This window comes from Bidens hawaiensis, unplaced genomic scaffold, assembly GCF_021521415.1.
Source record: "Bidens hawaiensis isolate Kalapana, Puna unplaced genomic scaffold, B.hawaiensis_p1.1 tig00082630_1, whole genome shotgun sequence".
Classification (NCBI taxonomy): domain Eukaryota; kingdom Viridiplantae; phylum Streptophyta; class Magnoliopsida; order Asterales; family Asteraceae; genus Bidens; species Bidens hawaiensis.
The window spans coordinates 10,783-16,634 of record NW_027503893.1 but is presented as its reverse complement, the minus strand read 5'-3'; positions in this window follow the sequence as shown (position 1 = coordinate 16,634).

Genomic DNA, 5,852 nt, shown 5'->3' with positions numbered 1-5,852 from the left:
CATACAGAATCTTGAATTTCCATGGGGAGACCCCCAAGGAATTTCTCTATGGCTCGGCGGGAAGGGGTAACAAGGTGAGGGACAAGCAGGCTTAGTTCATGGAAGCGCGTCGCGTACTCGCGCGCTTCGCCACTGTATTGCTTAAGATTCCAAAATTCTTCCTCCAAGCGCTTAACTTCGTTGGGAGGGCAGAATTCTCGCGTCAGAATTTCCTTAAATTCCTCCCAGAGCATGCTAGAAGCAGCTTCTGCGCCACGCGCATGAGCTACTCCATTCCACCATGTAAGCGCTCTAGATTCCAGGACACTGGAAGCATACAGGGTTCGTCTGTCTGAGGGGCATTGGGTGTGGAGGAAAGTGTTTTCTATTTTCTCAAGCCACTGGAGCATCACGGTGGCTCCTTCAAGACCTGTGAACTTTGGAGGGTTACCCGCGTCAAAGGACTTAATGTTGTAACCAGAGGTGTTGGTATTGTTTTGGCTCAAAGCTTGGGCTATTGCGGCGGCCATTTCCTGGGAACGTTACTGCGAACGTCTGCGCGCGGCTTCTTTCTTCTTGAGATGGCGAGCTGATAGCGGAGGCATTCTATAAAAGTTTTAATTTTAGTTAATATCTTGGTTTTAGCGCAAAGTATAACCTCGAAAAGCTTGGTTTCGCGGAGTTAGTTACTGTTAAAAGTTAAAGTAAAATAAATGACCCTAAATGCAGACTTAATAAAGGTAACAAATTCGAATCAAGAATCGACAATTCATGTATCACCATGACTTTCCGAATTCCCAATTTAAAATATACGAGCAAACGAGTATTGGAGATTGACGATTCATGTATCACCATGACTTTTCAATCTTCAATATAAAATATACAAGAAAATGAGTATTGGAGGTTGACAATTCATGTATCACCATGACTTTTCAAGTCTCCAACCTCAGAACATAATCGTAAATGGAAATTGAAAATCAACTATTCATGTATCACCATGACTTTTTCGGATTTTCAAACCCAACAAACGAATATGTAAGTAAAATCAATAAAAATCGAAATTCAGTAAAAGTCGAAATATCGCGAAATAAATCATAAAATCATATACTGCGCAAGCGCGAGCATATTCATAAATAACGAGTAATTAACAATAAGCGCGCAAACATGAGATTTCTCTCATGCGCGAGAAGGGACTCTTAGGTATTCTAGGCCGTTACGTCTAACCACCTATCCTAAAGTCAACGAGCTCTGATACCAATCTGTAACACCCCGACCAAAGGCGGATTATACATCGGGGCGCCACATATTGTTTCATTACTCGTGACACTATTGGGTGTCAATATTTAATAAATACATTCATTCGCGCACGCGCAGAGTAAACACAGATAACATAAAACATCATAAATCAATATATTATAATCATAATATTCGAACAGCAAAAACTTGTCTTGATACATTTTAATCTAGGTCCAAAATAAAGAAAACTTCCTATGTGTCCACAAGCTCCAGAACAGCTACTGCAAACCTGAACATGTGTTAAAATAAACGTCAAACACTTGCGTGTTGGTGAGAAATCAAGTTTAATACAATACATAGATAACAATAAATCTGCGCGCAACACGTGTATGTCTGGTGTTTAACAAGGGTGCAATCAGATTGTGATCAAGCCTAGATAGATCATAGCTCATAGTTCATAGTTCAATCCGTGCTCCCAATTGAGCACAAAAACGAGAAAACATCTGTGCAAGTGTAAACAAAGAAAACCGTAAACGATAGGTCTCCCGTGTTCATCTAATGGATCCATGAAAACTGCGGAATAGGCCGAACAAAGCGGTTAATGATACACACATACAAATAAACAGCCAAGTAAACGTCCTCAACACATGGGATACTGCGCGACTAAAGCTCATAAACAAGTTTAAGACTCTAAGTTTGTATGAACACATGAACATCCCAAAACATTAAAAGCAAAAAGGGATTAGGTACGAGATTACTCACTTGATAAACGATGCGGTGTAAGATAAAGCAAGAACCAACTTTAAACAAGCACAAGTTAACCTATAAATAAGATTATTGTTTTAATGATTTGTCTTGATTATAAGTTAGCATAAGTAAATTATTATATATAATATATATATTACCGGAAAAGCAGGACAGAACAGGGAGGAAGACGGAGGCAGAGAGGGGGACGGCAGAGAGAGCAAGGAGCAAGAGAGAATAAGAGAGATTAAGTGTTTTGTGTGTGTAGTGTTAGGAAAAATAATACTATTATTTATAGAGAAACCCTAGGGAACACAATCCCTAGAAAAAGGGGAAAAGATCTCAAAAAGCAAAAGATTCCAAAAGCAAAAGATATCAAAAGATATGGCAGCAGGGAAAAAGAGAAAAAGCTGACAGGTTAACAGTAAAAAGGCATGGGCGGTTCAGAAAAAGGTACTGGTCAAGCATGGAAAAAGCAGATCTCAAAAGATAATGTCAGTCACTTTTTCTGCCAACCAATGGGGTTGGTGCGCATGCTGCGCCGAAAGTGGCTTTTCAGACATAAAGCAGATTAGGTCAACAGCACAAAAGATAAGACAACACAAAAGCAAACGGCTAGATTAAACAGAAGAAAACTCAAAGGGTTCAGCGCGAGAAAGCTCGAGCGCGAAGGCAGACACAGAAGGTCAAGAGAGCGCGAGTGCGAAGGCAGACAGAACCAACCTTAACGCGTCGCGGAAAGAACTACATTTCTAAGCGCGCCGCGGGAAGAATCACATTTCTTAGCGCGCCGCGGGAGGAACTAAAATTCCTAGCGCGCCGCGGGAAGAACTATAATTCTTCGCGCGTCGAGGGATGAACTACGATTCTTAGCGCGCTGCGAGAAGAACTACAATCCTTAGCGCGTCGCGGGAAGAACTACCGTTCTTAGCGCGCTGCGAGAAGAATTACAATTCTTAGCGCGCTGCGAGAAGAGTTCGTCTCGCGTATCGCAGGAACAGATGGTCTTCACGTAGGCTTCCTTGTAAGGGGTCTGGCGCGTGGAGCTGCGCAGACAACCTTAGGCGGGAAGGAACAAAGGACAAGCAAATAGTTAGAAGAAAAAGAGGGAAACAAGGCGTAAGGGCGGGACGGCGACAAGAGGGAAAAGAAGGCGGAAAGAGAGGAGGAGAGGGACGGGACGGCGGAAAGAAAGAGAGAGAAAGAGGCGGGAAGGAAAATATATTATTATTATTAAAAGTAAAATATAAGTATAAATAAATATTAAATCACAAAAGAAAGAGATCGGATAAGGGAAACGGGTACCTGGGTCGGGTCGGATCGGGGCAGATGTCACAATTGACATAACACTATCTGGTAACGCTGTAACGCAAAACGCTGAACGCAAACGCTAAACGATTTATTTTTATATAACTTGTGAACTCACCAACCTTGTGTTGACACTTTTAGTATGTTATTCTCAGGTAGCCGAGGCGGGCGCGCGGTTTAGGAACATGCATTGCTTGAAAAACTTTTAACCATGCAAACTTACTTTTAACTGTTATCATTGGTTTTAAATCGTCCTGCGTGACGTAACATTGTTTCTATGGTTTTACGCTTCCGCACTTATTTTCATTTAAACGTTTTTATGGTTTGATTATAACTGATGATTCCGATCCTGTTAGTTCACACCCTCTGACGGTAAAACTCCGTTAGTGGATTTTGAGGGTGTGACACACCACCACCATTCACTACTATTTTAATTTTATTTTTTTTTTCCTACCTACCAAACAATATAAAGTAATGATTCGTTTCATTCCCATGTGGTAACCAAACATTTCATTGGAATGGTAATAACTCATTCCATTCCTTTGTCCATTCCATTACCACGTTCATTCCATTCCGTCGTCCATTCCATTACCTCATACCAAACAGACCCTATCTGTAATGGTTGAATTACTGTGAGTTTTCTATGCATGAGAAAAATATAATAAAAATTTTTTGAGAAACCTTATTCATATATCCTACTGTGGTAAATTCTGTAGAATTTATCCTTATTCTTTTCTTTGTGAATAAAATTAGTTTGTACATGCCAGAATCTGTCTCGTGAACTGAATGATCATAAGTTAAGTTGTATGATGAATATTTGATTGCTTTGCCATGATATGATGTGTGGATACATCTAAGGACTTTGGTACTGTTGACATTACTTATTATCACCAATGATTTGTCGGGTCAAGTTTGTGTGTGAGTTCATACGTGGGTCTTAGAGTCAAGTGTTGTTGAACATATTCTCATAACTTAAAACACTTGTACTAGGTAACAGTTAGCGAGTCAAATGCATTCATTTGGTTTTGAGAAAACTCTATTACACGCGACACTAGGTTTTGGATTGAAAACACGGACATACTTACATACTGGTTTTGAAAACACTAAACGTTTGCCTATACTTGTTTTCTAGATTGAAAACACAAAACGTTTAGAAGTATTGTAATTATAACTTTGAAAAAAGAAGTCATGAGAGACTAAAATTCTTTATTAATATGATAACAACAGTCAATCTAGGCAATAATTGGTGTTGTCGGTGTTATGAGCTAATAATACAAGGCAATTATCGATCAATACGTAAAAACTATAATTGAGATGCTACTTTATGAGGTGCCTTCACTTACTTCATTGTCTTCATTTGTATCTGCAAGTTATTTTTTATGTTTTTTCTTTTCTTATACTATAGACATCACATTTACTAATCGGTGCTAACCTTGGTTTAAAAAGGCGCGCCTCAGGCCTGAGGCGGTTAAGACGATTTGAAAAACGCCTTATTTTACGTAAGGCGGTGATTTACATGAAGCGATATAAGCCGGTGCTTCGCCTCAGGCGGCGCTACATGTAAAAGTAGTCATAGCAAGGGCAGATTTACCGTTTACTTACCTGGAGATGGAGAATACGCGAATAAAGAAGGCTGGGGAGATTTGGAGACGATGTAGAAGTTTGGGAGATGTTGGGATGTCGGCTGAAAGTATAAACCCTAATTCCCTAAAATGGCTCTATATATATAATATAATATAATCTGATTTATTATAAAATGGCTAATAACTATGTTACAGAATTAAGTTTCCTTTTAAATAAAATTATCTCAATTCTCTCCTTTAATTGAGGAAATACCTTTTTTTTTTTAACGACAAACCAAAATTAAGTTTCCCCTCTTCAATTAGAATTTCTGGTAATTTAAATAGTTATAATATAATCTGATTTATTATAAAATGGCTAATAACTATGTTACAGAATTAAGTTTCCTTTTAAATAAAATTATCTCAATTCTCTCCTTTAATTGAGGAAATACCTTTTTTTTTTTAACGACAAACCAAAATTAAGTTTCCCCTCTTCAATTAGAATTTCTGGTAATTTAAATAGTTACAAATTGTGCATTGTTCTTTTTTTATATATATTTTTTATATTTAAATAATTAAACATAGCAAATAGTATTTTAAAAATATTATATAATATACCACGCCTCGCTTACGTGAAGCTTCCGCCTTGCGCTTAAGGCGCTCGCCTTATTTTCCGAGACCAAAACGCCTCGCCTCGTATAACGCTTTTTTAAGCCAAGGTGCTAACGATATATAAAAAAGTTCCAGGTTTTAAAAGTTGAAATAAATCTAAGTTCCTAATATTTGACTGAAAATCCCAATTAGGCCTGAATATCCGGTTCTAAAAAACAGAAATGTGGATTTTGGATTGTTTAACACCATTTAGTTTTGTCTTTTCAGTTTTCACAGTGGGCTTGTTTTATTTTTATGGGTATCGTTTAGTTATAAAGCTATAATCCTTATAGTTTTTGGGCTACATAAATTATAATCCCAAAACTTGATAGCAAAAGTTGTTTTTTATTTACGCTTTTTACTATTCGGTTT